General features: G+C 48.7%; 1 long non-coding RNA gene across 1 annotated transcript in view; it reads left to right on the top strand.

Annotated features, from left to right (window-relative positions):
* LOC130541161 (uncharacterized) overlaps positions 1-22,423 on the top strand; it is a 35,609-nt gene that overhangs the window by 6,180 nt on the left and 7,006 nt on the right. Inside the window, exon 2 of the long non-coding RNA XR_008955208.1 lies at positions 16,528-16,750. This is a non-coding gene — a long non-coding RNA (uncharacterized LOC130541161). The remainder of the gene's footprint in view (positions 1-16,527; positions 16,751-22,423) is intronic.

Here is a 22,423-nt window from a genome sequence, read left to right as displayed (position 1 = left end):
TCTGGGCATAAACAAGCAGCTTGTTGCCCTAATGCACAGCACCGCCTTCACCCTGGGTCTAGACACACGGCTCCCAAGTCTGCCAGGCTGTGCACCCAGGCTCACCTGCAGAGCTTGCTAAAGCTCTGGAATGTACCTCCACCAGGTGTCGTTCATTTTAATGGTGGTAAAACCTGTGCCCTCCATTATCAAACATCTTTCCAGCTGATCCTGGGTAGACAGGCTTGGAACCCTGCTACAGATCAGTGCATTCCTACCTGACTTTGAAACGCTCAAACTCTTTGTTCCAGTGACTGACTGGGCTTTCAGTTAACATGTAAAGCAAATAAAGTTTTATTGCTCTATTCAAATCAGAGAATCTGGGCAGACTCAGGCTCCCCAAATCTCCACACTAGTCCTGAGGGGCTCTGGGTGAAAGGCGGTCTTGATGGTGGCCTCACGTGGCTGGGCTGAACTGCAGCCTCTGAAGACAGCACCAAGTCATTTTCATGTATTTGACCTCCCACAGGGGACGTAACAGAGGGTCTGGGTGTGGTCAATATGCCATAAACATTTGTGGAATGAATACAGCACAGGAGGAGGAAAGCGTAACGTACTCGGATGTCTGCCAACCTCCAGGCGTGACCCAGCTGGATGCCAATATTCAATTCACCCTTTGCTCCTCCTGTGCTGAATGGCCAGGTACTGTGTGACCCAGGTGGGTGCCGGTAAGAAGGACAAATGAAACGCTCCTGGCTCTACCATATAAACCCTGTGTGCCTGGAAAACATTGCTTGATGTCCTATTAAGAATGTTGGATTCCAAGAGCAAATAAGCATTTCCCACAGATGCTATAAATAACAGAACGACCACAATTTCTGAGGTAAAACTAAATATTAACTATTTCTGTATGCTTGACCCAATGTCAGTTTCCAAGAGCACTTTTCATAGTGGGTACAGGGAAGTGATGAAAATATATTAGACAGCATTTTGGTTGAGAAAATAGGGGGTAGGAAGGATTCTTGGCAGAGCTGTGCCCAGAATTCCCTGTGGTCCTGCAGACGCTTGGGTCCTCATTGTGGTTTGCTGTGGCCTCAACATTCCTCTGGCCTTCTCCCAGGAGGAGGTGAGGGAGAGATCTGTGAAGTTGCAAGTACTTACACCACCCAAATTAAGACAGAGAACAGCAACCACGTGACATGTGTATCTGCCAAAGGGGATGGAAAGAGGTCTATGTTACATTGTTGATCCTCCTGTCCCTTCTCAGGGGTGTCAGTCAGAGTCCCACTAGAGAAGAAACAAAGAAACATTCAAGTTGGGATCATTTAAGGAGTGTTTAATAAAAGGACAGTGTACAAAATTGTGAGGAGGGTTTAAGAAAACCACAAGGGGTGGTGCAGACACCAGGCTGGTAACAGTGAGGCCTGATCCCCAAGTTGGCACTTGGAGCAGAAACAATGCCAGGGAGACGTCACCAGGGCACAGGAGAGGCCATTGCACATACACAGGTGTGCAAGGCAAGACTCCCTGAGAACCCTCAACAGCAGGTTTATGAATATTACGGGACAATGGCTGCTTCTCCTTGAGGAGGAGTAGAGAAGCAAGCTTGCTTACTGTTTCTTTTTCTTTTCTTTTCTTTTCTTTTTTTTTTTGAGACAGGGTTTTACTCCCGCGGCCCACATTGGAGTGGATCGGGGCAATCTCGGCTTACTGCAGCCTTCACCTCTCAGGCTCAAGTGATTCTTCTGCCTCAGCCTCCCAAGTAGTCGGGACTGCAGGGATGCACCATCATGCCCAGCTAATTTTTGTAGTTTTTGTGTAGGAGGGCTCTCGCCACGTTGCCCAGGCAGGTCTCGAACTCCTAGGCTCAAGCAATCGGCCCGCCTCCGGCCTCCCAAAGTGCTGGGATTACAGGCGTGAGCCATGGCACCGGCCTGTTTACTGTTTCTGTGCATGTGAACGTGCGTCCTTTCTGAACTCTCACGGGGTGATGGCTAAATGTGCCACTAAATGATTTAACCCAGGGTTTAGAAGCCAGCCCTCTGACACCTTAACATCAGAAAGGCAGTTCTCCTAGAGCCAGGCCTGAAACAAGCATTCTTCCTGGGAATCACCCGTTATTGCAGAGGGGCCTGTAGACAGGGAACTGTGGTGGTTGGAAGGTGTGCGCACGGCCCTATGATTTAGGACCAGAGTTTCCAGAGCCTGTGCCCTGTGCCATGACCTCACAAAGTGCTGCTGAGTTTGTATCTCCCCTTCCCCCTTGGGTGGGACTGGAAGGCCAGAGGGGGCTGGAGTTGGGGTTTGCTTTTCCCCAAGTAGGTTAGACTGATGAAAAACTTGGGTCTGTTAGACTCTGGTGAAATAATTCCCCCTAAAGCAGCCCTCATGAGAACAGGGTGTATTTCAAAATAATCCTTTTCCCCTGGCTGTAAGTAAAAGGGGATATTTCCTCCCTCCCTTTTTTTTTTTTTTTTGAGACAAGGTCACCCTCTGTCACCCAGGCTGGAGTGCAGTGGCGCGATCTTGGCTCACTGCAACCTCTGCCTTTGGGTTCAAGCGATTCTCCTGCCTCAGCCTCCTGAGTAGCTGGGACTATAGGCGCGCGCCACCACGCCCAGCTAATTTTTTGTATTTTAGTAGAGATGAGGTTTCACCATGTTGCCCAGGGTAGACTCAAACTCCTGAGCTCAGGCAATTGGCCTGCCTCGGCGTCTCAAAGTGAGCTGGGATTACAGGCGTGAGCCACCGCGCCCGGCCGATTTTTCCTCTCTAATGTGGGAACCTGGTCGAGCTCTCGGAGGTAAAATTCACCAAGCGCAGGTCCCCCATGACTGGGTTCCCCTGGAGTTTTTCTCTCACTTGTCCATGTGGCATCTCCAGAAATTCATGAGGGGCAGCTCAAGTCCCTGGCACTGGCCCCGCAGAGGTTCTGCTCCTGTCAGCTGAGGTTCTCGGAACCCACCTGTCTGTGTCTCCAGATTTGGGGGCCGTGCTTTGCCTGGTGACTCAGTTCTCCGACGGGTGAAGAAGAGTTGTTGATTTTCAGTTTGTTCATCCTTTTCCTTCCGTGTGGATGGGAGCTGGACTGGACCCTGGAGCCCGGAGCCGAGAAGTCAGGAAGATGATTCCGCAAGTGCTCAGGTGTGTCTGTCGCCCGCACCCATGGTCCCTCCCCCAGAAAGCAGACCCGCGGCCCCTTCGAGTCCCTCCCTCCACGCTGCCCACCCTGCAGCAGGGCCTTCCTCATTCCCCTTCACCAGTGCTCACTGCAGGTAACAGAGGGGCTGGGTGTGGTCATTGTGCTGGACCCTGGAGCATCTGGGCATGCTCATGCTGATCTGGGCATACACCGCTGCAGTGTCCCTGAGAGAAGGAAAATAATCCAATAGAGACAAAATATATGTTTTTTTAAAAAAGAGGATCACCTGAAGGATGTTATCAGCAGCTTCTTAGCAGTGCTCATTTCACCTGCAGAAGCAGCTCTCTGCGTTTTGATTAATTCATTACTGGCTCTGAGATAAGGCTAGGACAGTCTGTATAGCGTGCTTAGAGATTAGGAAAAAACATTTCTTTTGCTGCAAACTCCTTCCTGCTAATCTTCCTTCTGATCTACCGTGGGCAGGGTGCACGGGTGGGAAATGCATGCAGCCATTCCACCCGTGAAGACGAACTAATAGAAATCCAGGCTTCTGAAGAAGGTGCCTCGGGGGCAACAACCCACCTTGCAGCAGGGTTCTTAGTGAATCCCACAACATACAACTGAATTGTGTAGCACAGATTTACAGGCACAATGAGGGTCAATGACAGGGAAGCGTGTCGACACCAGCTTAAAAACAATCAGGGGTTTTTGCACAGCAGGACAACACCTGGCTGCTGGGGAGGCTCAGAGTTGGGGTGCTCAAGGGTGTATGGGGCCATTCTAAATGAGCTCCCATCTTGGAGGCTGCTCTAGAAGCTAAGAACTTGCAGACCTGACTAAGGGCTGTAAACCTCATTTTGGAGTGCAGAGTCCCAGGCTGTGGTCTTGGGACCCCTGGGAATATGTTGAGCTGTCATAAGGGCCCTTCAAGCAACTGTGGTCTGAGACTGACATGTCTCCAGGTGTGGTTTTGGGTCCACCAAGGTGCTTAGATGCTTTTGTGATGAATTAAATACAAATTCAGTAAAATGTTACTAAACAAAGTGCCTTTTTGTCCTTATGCCCTTTCCCAGTAAATATTCTGAGAACAATAATATCAAGTATGTGTTCATGAGAAATTTTGAGATAACTGTGTTTCATGCTGGCAGAGTCAGCAGCCACAGCAAAAACAACGTGAAGACGCATTCCGCCAGCTCCTGGGCGGGGAGGTGGTATGGGAGTGGGGCTCTAGCCCACCTGACTTGGCAGCTGGCCCCCAGCAGCCCGCTCAGCCATCGTGCCCCGCTGGGCACTGCCCCGTCATGGTCCTCAGTGTCTTCCCTTGGGACACTGGTGTCTTAGAGATGCTGGGGCACACATGGTGTTCACAGCCTCACATTTCAGGAATCAGAATGTATCTTAGTTACATGGCTTGTCATAGTTTAATTGGAAGTGTTTTTCCTCTCTCGGTTCCATGAACGCAATGGTGTGTCTACAGTCTAGAGCATCTTCGTGTGAGTGGAGCACAATTGATGCTGCTGGAGTCACTGGAGTGCTGGAGCTTAAAGGGTGGCCCAGTCTCAAAGGGCGCACCAGACCCTGTCCTAGGTCCACGGACAAATGCTCACAGCTCCCTCGGCCACCCCCACATTGCTACGAGAGGAGGAGTGCCTTGTCCCTGTTTTACAAAAGAGGAAACTGAGGCACAGGTGGGTGAGGACTGGCCTGCAGGAGAGCCAGGCCTGCTCGCTGCACATCTGCACCATGAGCCATCTCTACAGAGGGACAGACCGAAGCTGCCCAATTGACCCCCACACACAGTCAGCCGCCGGTCAGCTGCTGCACTGGTGATGTCACTGACAGGGAGAATCTGCTCCCACGGCTGCATCTCCTGCTGTCACCATCTCCTCTAAGCCTCCACTTCACTCAGCTTCATTTAATGGGGGACGTGTTCGTCTGTTCACAAACTCAACAAATGTCAAGTATTTCCTAAGCGTAGGCCCTGGGTTGAAACCTCAGTGTGGGAATAAACAGGTTCGTGTCCCCATAGGGGTCGTGATCTAATGAGAAGAGAGACCAATCACATCACTTGGCTAATAAATAACAGGTTCTGAGATAGCTGCTGAGAGCGACAAGTATGGGGGCTATGAGAGTCTGTAAACCCGCTCCGGAGCGACAATTATGGGGGCTATGAGAATCTGCAAACCTGCTCCAGATGGAGAGGCCTGGGCTTTTTGTTCACCTCAAGCGTTGCATGAACTCTGAGGTTGAGAGGCACTTGACAGAAATGGCTGTGCTTACAGGAGCAGGGCAGACAGTGGAGAGAAGCAGAGAATGCGATGATCTTTTCCGTGGGAGCCAGGCAGAAACCAGGGAGCAGAAACGAGATTCACAGCAGGCGGGAAGGCGGCGAACTGCTGCCTTCAGGCAGATGCCCATGGTGACAGCCAGGCAGAAACCAGGGAGCAGAAACGAGATTCACAGCAGGCGGGAAGGCAGGGAACTGCTGCCTTCAGGCAGATGCCCATGGTGACAGCCAGGCAGAAACCAGGGAGCAGAAACGAGATTCACAGCAGGCGGGAAGGCGGGGAACTGCTGCCTTCAGGCAGATGCCCATGGTGACAGCCGGCAGAAACCAGGGAGCAGAAACGAGATTCACAGCAGGCGGGAAGGCGGGGAACTGCTGCCTTCAGGCAGATGCCCATGGTGACAGCCAGGTAGAAACCAGGGAGCAGAAACGAGATTCACAGCAGGCGGGAAGGCGGGGAACTGCTGCCTTCAGGCAGATGCCCATGGTGACAGCCAGGCAGATGCTGGCACAGGACCCACGCACCCACGGCGCCCTGCTGGGGCTGGTGGAGCAGCCACCCAGAGATGCACAAACCCTGATCCCCAGAGACTGAGTGTGTTGGGCATGGGGGAAAGGACACCCAGCTGCAGGTGGACTCAGGCTCCAAGCAGGGCCCTTGGGTGGGAGTTACCGAGGGTTACCCTTGGGGTCCTCATGTGGGAAGGACGAGGCCATCACTGCTGTGACCATGGAGGGGCCTAGCCAGGACCAAGGGCCTTGGAGCCTCTGGCAGCTGAAAGAGTGAGAAGCATGTATATCAATTTTATATGATGCCACTTAATCTTTTTAGAAAGAATATACCTACATGAAGTAAGGAGAGAAAGGAGAAGGGGAATTCATGACCAACTCTGTGACCTGGTGGGGCCCAGGCCTCTGGTCCTCTCCAGACCCCGTGGGATGCAGCTGTGGTCAGTACAGCATCCTCTCTTCACAGTGACCATTAGGTAGCAATTTAGGAATTCTTGACCCCAGTGTGAGGTCCACTTCAGTAACAATACCAAATTGTCACGAACACACAAGCTGTCCCTTTAAGAGGAGCAACGGTAAACTTGCTGAACGAAAGTGAATTTATTAAGTCATTGACCTCTGGAAAAGAATGATCTGGAGAGGGGTGTGTGTGTGGCTGATCTTCCCGGGCTTTGTGGCAGATCACGGGGCCCTTAGGAGGGAGGGGTCAGAAACCTCAGAACAGTGTCTCCATTTCATCGGAATGGCATGAAATGATTCCAGTTAGAAAAGAACGCTGAAGGTCAAATACGATGCAAGGCACTGGATGTATTTGCTAATTAGCATGTTAAAGAATGAGTCAGCTACGGGAGCAGGAGTGATCGCTAACCCGTAATAATAATCTGACTCTAATTGGAGAGCCGCCCTTTGGAAGCAGAGCTTAGAGAAGCAATTTGCAGAACACATCAAAAGAGAGATTTAATCACATATCTTTCTATTTGAAAATGTTAGCCTGTCGCTGTGTTGACATACAATCATTAATCTACCAGGTGAAAGATAGGAAGCTCAGCCCGCCCACTAATTCTTTTCAAAACATATTTTCTCTGATTGCTTGTTTTCTAACCAGGACACTGACTGTGTATGTGGCAGTTATCTTCCTGCTGCTAAACCGTTAATTGTTTAAATGTCCTGAGGTGATAACACGGAAAATCAGATGACTGGGAGCGTCTCAACATAAATTATGCAGACAGATGGAAAACAGAGCCCACATTTTCAGCCTTGAAAGGCAGCTCAGTGCCAGGCGCAGGGCAGAGAGGAGATATGGTGTGACCCAAGCAGGCTCCCTAAGACCCCAGGGTCACAGGCCCCCCCACGCACAAGCTCTCTGTCCCTGGCGCATCTCATGTCCACAGACTCAGCAACGAGCTGGGCAGGGAAGGGAAAGAGCAGATGGACAGAAACAGGCCCAGCCAGGGCAGAGTCCTGCCACCGATCCCTGCCAGGCCCAACCTTTGTGGGATTCCCAGGAGACCCCCTACCAGAGGTGAAGTTTGGGGCAAACCCGTGTGTCACTCTGCCTGAATGCCCCACCCCATTGACCTACTCTGTGGAGTACTTGTTGCCCCAAAGCCAGGTTCTGCCCCAGTGTTGGGTGCAGATGGGCACCGCAGCTGAGGGGCACTGGGAAGGAGGAATGGAGATGCGGGAGGCGAGAATGCGCCTGAGTCCATAAACAGTTTCCATTGTTCATGATCAGGGTTTCCGCCTGTGACGAGGTGGACAGGAGCGAGAGGCCGCCTCCACCCATTGGTGACCCAGGAAAGCTGAGAAGAGGAGAATGAAGTGAAAGCGGAGGGTAAGAGTGTTGAAGGTGTTCAGGGGAGCAAGCCCAGGTCGATGTGTTCTTTCCACAGCTCACTCCCTCGCCCTGCCTCCTGCCGGGCCTAGGGATGTAGCTGGTTCAGCAGAGCTGCCTCCTTCCCCAGAGGAATGACACCAGCCAGGAACCGCACAGGGTTACGCAGAGACACCAGGAAACAGAGGAACGACACCACCCAGGAACCGCACAGGGCTACGCAGAGACACCAGGAAACAGAGGAACGACACCAGCCAGGAACCGCACAGGGCTACGCAGAGACACCAGGAAACAGAGGAACGACACCAGCCAGGAACCGCACAGGGCTACGCAGAGACACCAGGAAACAGAGGAACGACACCAGCCAGGAACCGCACAGGGCTACGCAGAGACACCAGGAAAAATCAAACACTTAGGCAGGAAAAAGACATTAGGCAGATGGAAAGCATACACTGCCCATAAATATCAAGAACACGAAAATGCTGCCAATTATCACTGCTCTTATTCAGCAACACATTGAAATCCCAAGCCATTGCAATACAATTCAAAATTACAAACAAACAAACAAACAAAAAAACCCGAATAACTACAAGAATAAAAAAGTAAAGCAAAAGATTGACTTTCTTGCGGATGCTATGATTCTATACATATAGAATTCAAGAGAATCTTTGAATAAATTACAGACATCAATACAAGAGTTCGGCAAGAGTGCAGAGAACAAGAGCTGTACTGGGAGTTCTTAGCATTTACTCTGGCAGTCACCAGATGGGGAATAGAACCCTAAATGTGGGCCATTCGTGGCCACAGTAAAATCTATGACAGTCAGAGTTGAGCAAAATCCAAAAATATGTGCAAGACCTTCCTGGAGAGAACTACAAACATGTTATTGAAAGGCCCGAAGGAAGAATTTGAGGAGGAGAAGCACCAGTGTTTCGGACAGGAGTATTTGGATAACAGTAAATTCTCCAACATCTTAGCATTCAGTGAACATTCCATCAAGATTCATCAAAATATATGGGGACTTTAACAAACTGATTCCAGAGCACATATGGAAGAATATATGTGAATAAATATCTTCAGAAATGCTCACAGATGACATGGTGTAGTGCCTGTAATTGGTTTTAAAAGAGTCTGGGGGAGGAGGAGAGGCCGGTGGGGGAGCAGAGGCAATGAAATTGGGCCTGATTTGGTGATTTTTTGATGCTGAGGACAGACACATAGGAGCTCACTCTCCTATCCCATCTACTTTTGTTTTTTAACATTTTTAAAAATAACATAACGTTTAAAAGGTTTGAGGAGAAAAAACAGTTAAAACTTTTTTTTTGGAAAAAAAAAAAGCCAAATTGGAAGAGAAAGCAAATATATACAAAGGTATGGTAATGAAAACAGTGTGGCGTTAATAGGTTGGCAGAAAAGTGCAGAGCTCAGAGACAGACTCTCGTGGGAGTCTGTGACCCGATGGAGATAGCTTCCTAAGTTTGGGAACAAGGCACTCAGCACACAGCCCAGGGACTGGGCTTTCATCTGGGGAACAGGGTTCCTGCCTCATTCCACCCTCAAAAGGATACTTTAGATAAATAGAAGCCTAGGTGTGAACAGCCAAAAACTAGTAGAATGAAATAGACCAGATGGATTTTGGGATAACTAGCACTGTGAGAAGAGGAAGGAGCAGAGTCATCAATGCAGGTCAGTGCCCATCACGTCAGTAACATGCTCAAAAGACAGGTTTACGTCACGGATAAATGCAAATATACGGATATGTGAAACTTAAAAAACAGTCATATAAAAATACAAACCAAATACCTCAAACTGGCCGCCCCGGGTGGGAGAGGCTGCAACTGTGTTGCTGTAAGGATCCTTCTACCTCGCCAGAGTCCTTTCCAAAGGACTAGAAACCAACGTGGCAAAATATTTTGTTAATTCTGGTTGTGGGAATATGACTGTTTTATAAAATTATTTGTACTTTTTTTTGTCTTTAAAATGTTTCAAGACTGGGCGCAGTGGCTCACACCTGTAATCCCAGCACTCTGGAAGGCTGAGGCAGGTGGATCACAAGGTCAGGAGATCGAGACCATCCTGGCTAACATGGTGAAACCCCATCTCTACTAAAAATACAAATAATTAGCTGGACGTGGTGGCACACACCTGTAGCCCCAGCTACTCAAGAGGCAGAGGTGGGAGAATCACCTGAACCCGGAAGGCGGAGGTTGCAGTGAGCCGAGATTGTGCCACTACGCTCCAGCCTGGTGACAGACTGAGACTCCATCTCAAAAAACAAACAAACAAACAAAAATCAAAACTGAAAAGGGCAAAGAAGGAAGAAATCCAAAGAAACAACAAAATCGCTCCAAAGTAAGAGTCCAGTTAAGCCCTTCTAGGGAAAAGAACTGAAGGGTGTAAGGGCCCAGGGGCAGGTTGCGGAGTGAGGGAAGAATGAGCTCTGATGGCTCAGGAAATAAATGCAAGAGGAAAACCTTCCAGATGTAAACATGTTAGCTGACAGAGAAGCCCAAGGAAGTAGAATAAATTGACAGGAAACAGCCCTTGACGCGTGGAACAGATCTGAGGAAGTCACACAGGATGACACGAAAAATAGCAATGCGACTGCAGTGACCTCAGAGAAGATGGTAGCTATGGAGACGACGGGAAATAGCATGGGTGCAGTTGGTACTCTTAAAGAAGACTAAAGAAATAAAGAAAATCAAAGAGCTGAGAACACAAAGCGTCTTTAAAAAAATGAAACATTTGTACCTGTTTATCTTCTGTTCCAAGAAAAAAAGTGATAAAGATCGATATCGTAAAATACCTTGACTTGTAACCAGACCTCAAGGACAAAGGCATCTTTTGGTAGCTCGAGGAAAAGAAAATCTATAAAGGCAGGAGAGGTATGGGCCCTGAAAAAGCTTTCTCTTCAGAAAACTCCAACTTAATGTTTCAACTTCATAACATTTACATTCTCTTTATTTATAATGCTCACATTGGTTGAGTCTTAGTTTCTCTGTTGAAGTGAAATTTTTTTTTTTTTGAGATGGAGTTTCGCTCGTTGCCCAGGCTGGAGTGCAATGGCTTGATCTCAGCTCACCGCAACCTCTGCCTCTCGGGTTCAAGCGATTCTCCTGCTTCAGCCTCCCGAGTAGCTGGGACTACAGGCATGGGCCACCATGCCCAGCTAATTTTGTAATTTTAGTAGAGACGGGGTTTCTCCATGTTGGTCAGGCTGGTCTCAAACTCCCACCCTCAGGTGATCCGCCTGTCTTGGCCTCCCAAAGTGCTAGGATTACAGGTGTGAGCCACTGCGCCCAGCCTGTTGAAGTAAATTTTAACTTTGCCACCCGTATTCTTGGCTTATTTCTTTGGTTGATTTTTGTCGTTATTGTTTGGATGGATTTTCCTTGAGTTTTTGATGACTTGAGAAAGATTGTCAGCTGCCTTTTTACTTAAAGGAAAATGTGGCTAGCTAGAAGAGGCCCACATCCGCTTCCCTCGGGACCTCACGGAAGTGGACGTCTCAGGCTCCAGGGAGGCTGAGTTCGAGGCTGGCCCGGCTCTCCTCCACACCCCTGTGCTTATTCTTTCTCAAAGGACGTTGATACGTTTGCTTTTCTGCTAAGTTTCACTTTCAGTGTTCTGTTTCAAATGCAAGAATCTGTGTTTATGGTAGATAAACACGTACCATAGGTGGATCATTGGAACCGCAACCTGAACCCAGCATGTGCCATTTTAAAACGTCTTCAATATTTGATAAAATTAACTATGCTTGCGGCCCAATAAACAGTTCTTGAAATTTGAATGCATTTTTATTTAATAACTCACAAGATAAAACTTTCTATAAGCATCAGCCTCATGAATATATTTCCTATGGAAGAGTCTACAGAATTGTTTGGTTTTAATTAGAGAGTTATTTAAAAAACAACAATAGGGGCTGCTTTTGACTTTCAGCAGAACAAGATGATCTTTACCTGAAAACAAGATAAAAATTCCAAAGTCAGGGATATTGTGATTTACAACAGTGATTTGTGTAATCATTTGAGAGCACGCCTAACAGTCTCAGTTAACCCTTCCAGGCCCCCAGAGAAGCTCCCTCCTATACCTCAGCGCTGCTTCCCGGCTGTGGGAGGCTTCCTGGCAATGTCCCCAGGGATCGCTCTCACCAGCCACATGCAGATTCTGCAGGCTGGAAGCACAGCCCCATGCCAAAGGGGATGTCAGGAACACACGCGTGAACACACACTTGATCGGTGAGAAGAAGACCTGAAGGGCTGGGGGGAGCCGTTGTATTTAAAATGCAGGATGCCGCCTGGCTGGGTCATAGGTGAGGGAGGGCGCACCTGACGCCATGTGCTTCTTGGCTGCTGCTCGCGTGGCTTGTGTTGTGTGCATGAGTGTGAGCGCGAGTGTGCATGTGTGTCTGAGAGTGTCAGTGAGAGTGTATGTGCATGTGTGGGACAGCTTGTGAATGCCTGTGAGTGTGTGCATGTGTGAAGCTCTCTGCATGCAACTGTATGTATGCAAATGTGTGTGCATATGTGTGTACTTGTAAGTATGCATGCATTGTGTGTATGCATGTGTGGGTGTGTTTCAGCATGTGTGTCAGTGTGTGTATGGGTGAATATGGGTGTGTGTGCATGTGTGTGTGAACATGTGTGTGTATGCGTGTGAGTGTGAATGCATGTGTGATTATGTGCATTGTGAATGTGAACATTGTGCGTGTGTGAACATTGTGCGTATGAGTGTGAATGTGTATATGCGTGTGAGTGTGCATGCATGTGTGTGAGTGTGCATGTGTGTGAGTGTGCATGAGTATGTTTGTGTTTCTCTGTGTGGAAAGGGTAGGGTGTCAATGTGTTCCCCGCAAATCCGTCCACAGCAGTGCTTTGCTCACAGGTGTTTAACTACACTTGTGCCCCCCGTCCCCACCTAGATTTTCATCTTGGGAGGCCAGGGCAGGGCCTTTTCTGTGTTAAACTCTCCCAGAGGCTGGGCTCAAAGAGCAAGGGCCTGGGTTAAACAGCGCTGTGCACAGCTGGGGACCTGCCCTGGCCTCTGGGCACTGGGAAGAGTGGGGTTTTCAGGGTGGAGGCTCCAGCAGCTGTGTCCTGATCCTGCACACTGTGCAGGAAGTGGCTCACAGCAATGCTGTGGGTGTCCTCAGGACCTGCCTGTGGGCCATGAGGCTGGGTCCAGGCCGGGGTTTGTGTAGACGGTGTGCCTCAGGGTAGGGGCTGGGCTATGCGGCCTCCATGTGTGGGTCCTCAGGGCTGCCCAGGAGGTGCTCATTGTTGGTGTCCTCCAAGCTGAGCCTTGGGAGGGGCGGCAGCTCAGGGAGAAAAATTGTTCTGAGATGACTAATTACAGAAAACTGGCTGGCACAACATCCAGTTCCTGAAGACCCTGTAGGAAAGCAAAATATTTCACTCCAAACTGTATTTTTTTGACCTATGTTGATACGGCCCTGCAAAGCCATCTTTTGTGGGGGAAATTTGCATCTGTAGAGAATCTCCATTAATGCAGCCAGGCCTTCCTTTCTAGTCCTTTCCCGGATCTAAGGGAGATTAAATGAGAGTCTGACACTTTCAAAGTCTGAAAAGAGACATTCACCTTCTATTCTCTCTGAAGACTGTGACCTGGGAGGCTTCATCTGCATAACAAGAACTGTGGTCTCCACAACCCCCTTATCTTAACCCAAGCCTTTCTTTCTAGTGACTTCAAGTCTTTAAAAAATGTTTAGCTCTTTCACCCAATTGTCAATCAGAAAATCTTTGAATCCACCTGTGACCTGTAAGCACCCCAAGTTGGAGATGTCCCACCTCTTTAGGCAGAACCAATTTACACCTTCCACGTATTGATCTATGTCTTTGCCTGTAACGTCTGTCTCCCTAAAATGTATAAAACCGAGCGGTGACCCGACTCCCTGGGCACACTTTCTCAGGACCTCTTGAGACTGTTCCCCGGGCCATGGTCACTCATATTGGCTTAGAAGAAACTTCTTTACATATTTTACAGAGTTTGGGGGGTTTTTCGGTCAACAATAGTATCAATTTGTGAACAGAAAATAAATTTGGGGGCCGGAAGATCACTAAGCTAAAGGGAAAAGTCAAGTTGGGAATTGCTCAGAGCAAACCTGCCTCCCACTCTAGACAATGTCATCTTTCTGCTCACTGAGACAAAAGCATATCTGATTGCTTCCTTTGCAAAGGCTCATCAGAAACTCAAAAGAATACAACCATTTGTCTCTTACGTTCCTGTGACCTGGAAGCCCCCTCCCTGCTTTGAGTTGTCCCCACCTTTCTGGATGGATCCAATGTACATCTTACATATATGAATTGATGTCTCCTGTCTCCCTAAAATGTACAAAACCAAGCTGTGCCCCGACCACCTTGTGCACACGTCGTCAGGACCTCCTGATGCTGGGTCACAGGCACGTGTCCTCAATCTCGGCAAAATCAACTTTCTAAATGGACTGAGACCTGTCTCAGACATTCGAGGTTCACAAATTGCAAGATACTATTTCCTAGAAGATGTTTAGTGAAATAAATATTGACCATTCCTGATATTGTTACTTTATCATTGTGAATCTACTTATTCTGAAATATAGTAAAACATTTTACTACATTTTCCAATCAATAGATTATCAGGTGCACATTGCCTTAGGACATCATATGAGGCTGAATGTGTTAGAAAAATCATAACTGAAAAATTTAAGAAATGAGGCCAGGTGCAGTGGCTCACACCTGTGTAATCCCAGCACTTTGGGAGGCCAAGGTGGGTGGATCATCTGAGGTCAGGAGTTTGAGATGAGCATGGTGAAACCCTGTCTCTACTAAAATTACAAAATAAAAATTAGTTGGGTGTGGTGGTGCATGCCTGTAATCTCAGCTACTCAGGAGGCTGGGGCAGGAGAATTGCTTGAACCCAGGAGGCAGAGGTTGCAGAATCGCACCATTGCACTGCAGCCTGGGTGACAGAGTGAGACTCCATCACACACAGTGGAGTGATCTCGGGTCACTACAACCTCCACCTCCCAGCCGCCTGCCTTGGCGTCCCAAAGTGCCGAGATTGCAGCCTCTGCCGGGCCGCCACCCCGTCTGGGAGGTGAGGAGCGCCTCTGCCCGGCCGCCCCGTCTGGGAAGTGAGGAGCCCGTCTGCCTGGCCGCTGTGCAATCTTCCAAGTGTGAAGTGACAGCCTTTCTGCAGGTGTACCCAACAGCTCCGAAGAGACAGCGACCATCGAGAGAGAACGGGCCATGATGACGATGGCAGTTTTGTCAAAAACAAAAGGGGGAAATGTGGGGAAAAGAAAGAGAGATCAGATTGTTGCTGTGTCTGTGTAGAAAGAAGTAGACATAGGAGACTCCATTTTGTTCTGTACTAAGAAAAATTCTTCTGCCTTGGGATGCTGTTGATCTATGACCTTACCCCCAACCCGGTGCTCTCTGAAACATGTAATGTGTCCACTCAGAGTTAAATGGATTAAGGGCGGTGCAAGATGTGCTTTGTTAAACAGATGCTTGAAGGCAGCATGCTCCTTAAGAGTCATCACCACTCCCTAATCTCAAGTACCCAGGGACACAAACACTGCGAAAGGCCACAGGGTCCTCTGCCTAGGAAAACCAGAGACTTCTGTTCACTTGTTTGTCTGCTGACCTTCCCTCCACTATTGTCCTGTGACCCTGCCACATCCCCCTCTCCAAGAAACACCCAAGAATAATCAATAAATACTAAAAAATAAAAAATAAAAAAATGAGCCATGCACCCTGGTACTGCACCCCCCATCTGGGTGCCTCTGGGGAGGGTCCTCGTGGCACCCTGGTACTGCACCACCCACCTGGGTGTGTCTGGGGAGGGTCCTCGTGGCACCCTGGTACTGCACCACCCACCTGGGTGTGTCTGGGGAGGGTCCTCGTGGCACCCTGGTACTGCACCACCCACCTGGGTGTGTCTGGGGAGGGTCCTCGTGGCACCCTCATACTGCACCCCCCACCTTGGTGTGTCTGGGGAGGGTCCTCCTGTTTCTTGTTAATGCACATCACACCCTTCATCCCAGGTAAGAAAAGGAAGATGGGGATGCCGAGAGGAGCCCTCTTCTTTTGTTTTATTATGTTTTCAACTCAAATATTCAAGGCCACTGAGACACAGGATCCATTTCCACGCCTAATCTTCCTTCACCAGTCTCTTGTTGAAGCATCTAAGAAGAGCAGGCCTCCCTTCATGCCATGGAGATCGGGAAATGACGGGCTCACTGGCAATTTGGGTGCACAGAAGAATCTGTCAGCCTCAAACACATCTCCTGGGGTCTTTTTTAAGTTATGTTTGGCAGGCTTGATTTTGCCCCGCCTTCCTGTGCAGCTTTACTGCAAGGCTATTAACATTTAAATGAAGCACCCAGGTGAGGGTGTTAATTGTTGAGATTCTAGTAGCTGATCTCCTGTCTGGGATTCTTTGAACTTGTTAATCATTGAAATGAGTCCATTTGGGGCTACTGAGAGGTCGCAGGCCTGACACCAACTCTCTGCTCTGACACAGGTTTGGGATGTGTTGGAGAACGAGCTGCACAAGTCTCTGGGCTCCTGTAAAAGGATTGGTTGCAGAAATGTCCTCAGAGTTGTTGGGAGGATTCAATAGAAGATGCATGCAAAGCGCCTGGCTGAATGCCCAGAGCCCTGCAGACACTCAGGAATGAGTAACCATGCAGATTTTCTACACCTTTAGACCAGATATTCTAAGAAACTTCCTGCTATAGATTAACTAGATCCTGATTGTGTTTTTCATTTCCAGGCTTAGAAGAAATAAAGGAAATATCCCAGGAGCAAAAACAAAACACACACATGCTCCTCTCAAGAGTCACTAGCATCCCAGCTGAAAAGTCAGCTCTACACCTATGGGACCTATGGGCCTGTTTCTGAGCTCTGTTCTGTCTCTTTGGTCTGAGTGTCTATCTGAGGCCAATACCACAGTACCAAATGCGGTTGCTTTAGAGGAAGTCTTGAAATCAGATGAGGTAAGCCTTCCAGTTTTGTTCAGCCTGTTGGCTATTTTCTATGAATTTAAGAAGCAGCTGAAAATTGATGTTAATTACAAAAAAAAAACCTACTGAGATTTTATTGGGATTGCTTTGAACAGATTAATTTAAGGAGAGAGACACCATCCAAATATCCAGTCATCTGGTCCATGAACATGGTTTTCCTCTCTGTTTATTTAGGTCTTTTAAAACTTATCTTAGCAATATTTTCTAGTTTTCATTTTACAAGTCTTAAAAATATTTGTCAAAAATTTCTCAAAATGTTCCATATTTTGATGACTTTATAAATGATATTTAAATGTAAATTCCCAATTGTTCATTGCAAGTTTATAGAAACAGTTGTTCTGCGTATCCTCAGCCTTGGTAACTTCCCTCTTAGTTCTAGGCATTTTTTTGTGTCAATGAAAAGAGTCAAACTCTGTAAAGTATTTGGAGAGATTTATTCTGAGACAAAAGAGAGTGGCCAATGTCCTGTGACGCAGCCTCAGGAGATGCCGAGAACATGTGCCTCAGGTGGTCGGGGGCAGCTCAGTTTTCTACCTTTTAGGGAGACATGAGGCATCAATCAAACACATGTAAGATGTACGTTGGTTTCATCTCGAAAGGTGGGACAACTCTAAGTGGGGGACTTCCAGGTCATTTAAGATTTAAAGATTTTCTGATTGGCAATTGGTTATTATCAATAGAAGGGAGTGTCTGGGTTATGATAGGGGATTGTAGAGACCAAGGTTTTATCATGCAAATGAAGCCTCCAGGTATAGACTGTAAATGTTTCTTCCCAGACTTAAGAGATCTGTGTTGATATTAATGCTAGTCAGCTTTTCCTGAATTCCAAATGGGAGAGGGAATAACGAGGCTCGTCGACCCCATTCCCATCATGGGCTGAGCTATTTTTTCAGGTTAACTCTGGAATGCCCTCGGCCAAGGGGAGGGGTCTGTTTAGATTGTTGGGGGGCTTAGAATTTATTTTTGGTTTACATGTTATGCAGAATTTTCTACAGATGATGATGCCCTCTGTGAGTAATGATAATCTCACTCTTTTCTTTCCAAACGTGATGTGTTTTTTGCTTGTCTGAGTAAGCCGACTAGGATTCCTGGCACCATCGTGAATGGCTCTGGTGAGCACAGGCAGCCCTCTGCTGCTTCCGATCTTAGGTGGGAAACTGCCATATTTCACCACTAATAAAATTTTAAAAGACAATTCTGGCAAAGATCAGAAATGGCAAAGACAGTGGAGGGTGACAGAGGGGTTTGCCTGCAACAGTTCATGTTTTTTATTTTGTTAAAAGAGAGTTACAATTATTACAGAATATTATCGGGTAGAAAACAAATGGTATTTGTCTTATATTATTCTTTCTACTTTGCTTTTTGTTTTTAAAAATATACCAGAGAAATGAAAATAAAGTCAGCCTCTATAAAATTATGAAGAAGAAAGGCAGTATCATAATGATTATGCAGGAACCAAGGACTGGCCTGGAAGATGGGCCCCAAGCTCACAGGGACACCAGCAGGCACTGCTTCTAGACATGGAGCCTCAGTTCCAGAATGTCCCGTGACATGACCAGGAGTAGGGAACCAGCCCTCCCGACCTCCATGTCTTATTTGCCAGGCAGGGGTAACTGCAGGCTGGCCCTGACCAGGATGACCACTGGCTCCCACTGTGCATGCATTTCGTGCGTGGCCTGCACTGGACATCGGCTCACCCACGTGCTGGGGTGTCCAGGGTCCAGGGGAAGCTCCAGGACACATTTGAGGATCAGGAGAGCAACCTGCATAGTGCAGGACTCTTGTCAGGGAGACCACGACCCGGGAGCCTTTCCTAGAAGACACAGAGTCCCCACAAATACCTGTGACAAGGGTCTCATCACAGCACTGTCTGAGAGTGCTTGGAGAGAGGGAACCTGCCTGCAGCTGTTCCCAGAGCAGTGGGGCGGGGGACACTCCCCTACTGAAGAAGGCATTTCCTTTTGGCGCCTCCAGTTCCTCCTGCCAGGACGTCAGCACCCAGGCTCTGATGTGGGCTGCTGCGGGCCACTGGCAGCAGCACTGCAGTGTGGACTCGGGGCCACGGCACTGCAATGCTGCCCTGGATTGAATGGGGCGGGGGCTATAGATGTATAATACAAGTTGGATTTTACAGACTTGGTATGTGGCATAGAGTCTCAAATGTCCAAAGATGTGTCGCATTGATTTCAGGGTGAGTGGATAGTTGTTCTGATATACTGAGTTCAGTAAAATACATCGGCAGCAGGAATTTTACCGGTTACTGTTTCGTTTTTGTAAATATGGCTACCACAAAATGTAAGGGCACGCAGGTTCACGCCCTCACCCAGCACTGGCCTCCCCTTCCCAGACAATCAGCCGCATCTTCGCCCGCCAGCATGGCCCCTTGTTCTCAGGGCTCCTGCCCTCATGCTCCTGTGTCCTCCAGTCCCCCTGCCCTCTAGGAAGCCTCGTGGCCGATGGGGCTTTGCTCAACCTGGTCTCGCGCTCACCTCCACCTTTGGCTCTAAGGCTTGTCATCCCTAAATGAGTGCCATCGTCACGGAAGCTTCAGGTCCACAGAGCTGGATGCCCCGGCCAGGCCTGCCAGCCTCATTCCTCGTCCAGAGCACAGTAGCTCCTGCAGGTTCCCCTCCTATTTGACCAAAATAACCCTCCCGATCCCCTAAATTTAAAACTTCAGTGTGGACCCTGCCTGGCGTTCCGGGACCCCAGCCCCTCTGCTTCGCTCTCCACAGCGTTTATCACTCCACCCGTACCAGGCTCCTTACCCGTTTCTCCTATTTCTCTCTCCCTTTAGGAGGGCAAGACTATTGCTCACTGCTATTTCCCCACAGCTAGAACGGTGCTTAGAGGTACGCAGGTGTGCACACCCAGGTGCACACACACACAGGAATGCACACAGATACACATATACTCACAAATACACACACATCTTGTATGTGTGAAAATAAGTAAATCAAACATCTTCATATTGTTTCAGTACTTTAATATTTTAGCTCTTTAAAAGATTCCACGTTTACATGGTAGTGTTTCCTATTCAGCATTTTTCCCTTGATCACTCTGTCCTATTCGAAAATATTCTAAAACAATTTCTGAAGCCAAACCATCGAACTCTTCAAGACTAGGTCTCTAAGCAAATATGCCAAACAGACCCGATTCAAAGTCAGGCAAACCACAAGGCTGTCAGCCCAGCATGTTCCGTTGAAAGGCGAGTCTGAAGCAACGTCCCAGACCCCTGAGGTGGGCTCCGTCCCAGCAGCTCCCCTGGGTCTGTGCAGGGCCCCCCACGCCTCCGAGTCGGAGCCAGCTCTCAACTGGCCAAAAAGAAGATGTGATGACTGTGAGAGCCTCTCCAGGTCCTTCGGGTCGGACCTGTCACCTAATTGGGTGAATTACGGCTGAATAGGTGAGGACTGTTTAACTGCCTTCAGGCATCTTTCAGATTGTGTGGTTAGCTAAGCCAGCTACTGCAAGAAATGGAAACAAACTCATTCCGGGGTTGCCTCTGGAAGACACAGGTGCCCACGGCCCTCCAGTCCCCCTGAATCCTCATCTTAAAATAAAATAGGTTGGCCCTTTTTCATTACTAAACTTATTCAAATACAGGTGTCCAGCTTGCACGGAATTACCCTCCATTTTCCATTTTTATGCACTAAATGCATACGCATATTTCTAGACTATTAGTTTCTTCATTTTTTTCTTTACAAAAGAGGACTCTTTCTGCTTTTATTAATTTTGACTATTTTCTCTAATATACTGTAAGATTTAATGCATGTTATTTTCTAATTGCTGTATTTAATCCTGGATTAAAGTAACCTCAAAAAATAATCATCAAGAAGAGATGGAAAGAAGAGGGGAATGAGAAAAAAAATGAACTTTACCTTTCAACAAATTTATAAAAAGATGTGTTTTTTATTCTTTACAAAAACTAAATTATTGTTCATAGGCTGAAGGCTGTTGAATTATGAGAAAGCGTCATTTGAAGAGATGGATGCCTCTGACCCCGCCAGGCTCTGCAGACCTGGAGGCGGCTCCAGATCTGGGGTGTGCGGCAGCATTGTGTGTCCAACAGGTGATTAACTCTGCTGGTGATATGTGCTTTTAGATATGTGTGTCTTTTCTATGAGAGTAAATCATAAAGCCCACAGGATGTGCGAGCAGCCATTCTCGCTGGCCAGGCGGTGTTAGCGCTTGCAACGCACATAGATTATATCCAGGAGGATGCAGTCAATACTTTCTGGGTCCTTTTTAGGTTTTGGGGGCTTTACAACACGCTTTACACTGCCCCTCATAAACCCGTCCTAACTGTGCGTTCCAGAAAATGTGCAGTTTCTTAAGTTTAGGAAATTTTTTTACCGCTTTTATTTTGAATGCTTGGATTCTTAACTTCTGGTCCCAGTGCAGGTTCATAAACAGACATGGGGACAGAGGTCTGCCTGGCCAGAGCTTAGTTCTGAGGGACACGCTTCGGCCATCCGGAGAGAGGGCCTGCTCCCCAGGCTGAGGAGACAACGGCCACACCGGGGAGCACCATTCCCAGTCAGTGCCTAAAGGGTGGAGCCTGGGAAGAGGGGGCTTGCTCCTCCGCCTGCTCCTGGCAGCACACCCCAGGTCCCCCCGTTACCTAGGGAATGGTGCTGAGCAGGGCAGGTCCCAGGGCGCCATGGAGAGAAGCATGTCAGCCGCAAAGCCCTTGGGCGACCAGGCCCAGAGCCGCCCACTTGGGACAAGCCGCCAGGAGCAAGGGCACAGCTTTCTTCTGGGTCTCGCAGGCCCCTGGCTCTGCACAAATGGTGGGAGGGACCGATCCTACCCTGGAACCGTAGAACCTCGTCCAGCTCTGAGTCAGGAGCCATGGGGGCCATGGCCTCCCGGGCCTGCTGACCTGAGTAAGGGTCCCAGCACCGCTTCCAAGGCCGGGACAAACACCTGCTCTTAGTGGGTCCCGCGTTGTTCCCGCTTGTTTTCTAAGAGATGCGGTCAGCCCTTCGGAAGCCCTCCGACCCCGCCCAACCCCCACACTTCTCCGGCCGCTGCTCCTCTTCCCCCATTCAAGCCAGTCTGGCCTCCGGCTCTGTTCAGAGCAAGCCCAGCCTCCTTGTCATGGACTGGAAGGACCCCTGGCTCCAGGCTCCCGTCCTGCTCACACCCAGGAGTGTGGGCCATGCAGTCCCGGAACCTAACTGTGGGTGAATGCTGGCCCTGGCTCCGGGCTCCCGTCCTGCTCACACCCAGGAGTGTGGGCTGTGCACTCCCGGAACCTAACTGGGGCTGGAGCTCGTCCTTGTCTCCTCTGACATCAGCTGGACGCACCATTTCTCTCCAAACCACAAACTCCCCTGAGCTGCCCTTTCTCTGGGAATGCATAGCTGTCGGGATCCCCACGGGCTATCACCTGCCAGGTTGAGGTCTGGCAGGAGTCTTCCTACCTCATGACAAAGCTTCAACCCTCTCCAGCCAGGAGACACTTAACTCTGCTCATTGCCCCTTTGAAGCTTGTGATGTGAACAGACCCACATCCAGTACCATCTCTGCATCAAAAAGCTTTGGTTACGAGTGAGGGAAATCAGCCAAAATGCACTTATGCAAAAAAGGGACAAAATGAACTCTCATTAACTGGACAGTTCAAAAAGGGGAGGCTTCAGG

The sequence above is a fragment of the Pan paniscus genome, chromosome X, assembly GCF_029289425.2.
Source record: "Pan paniscus chromosome X, NHGRI_mPanPan1-v2.0_pri, whole genome shotgun sequence".
Lineage (NCBI taxonomy): Eukaryota > Metazoa > Chordata > Mammalia > Primates > Hominidae > Pan > Pan paniscus.
This window is presented reverse-complemented; position numbering and strand designations above follow the sequence as displayed.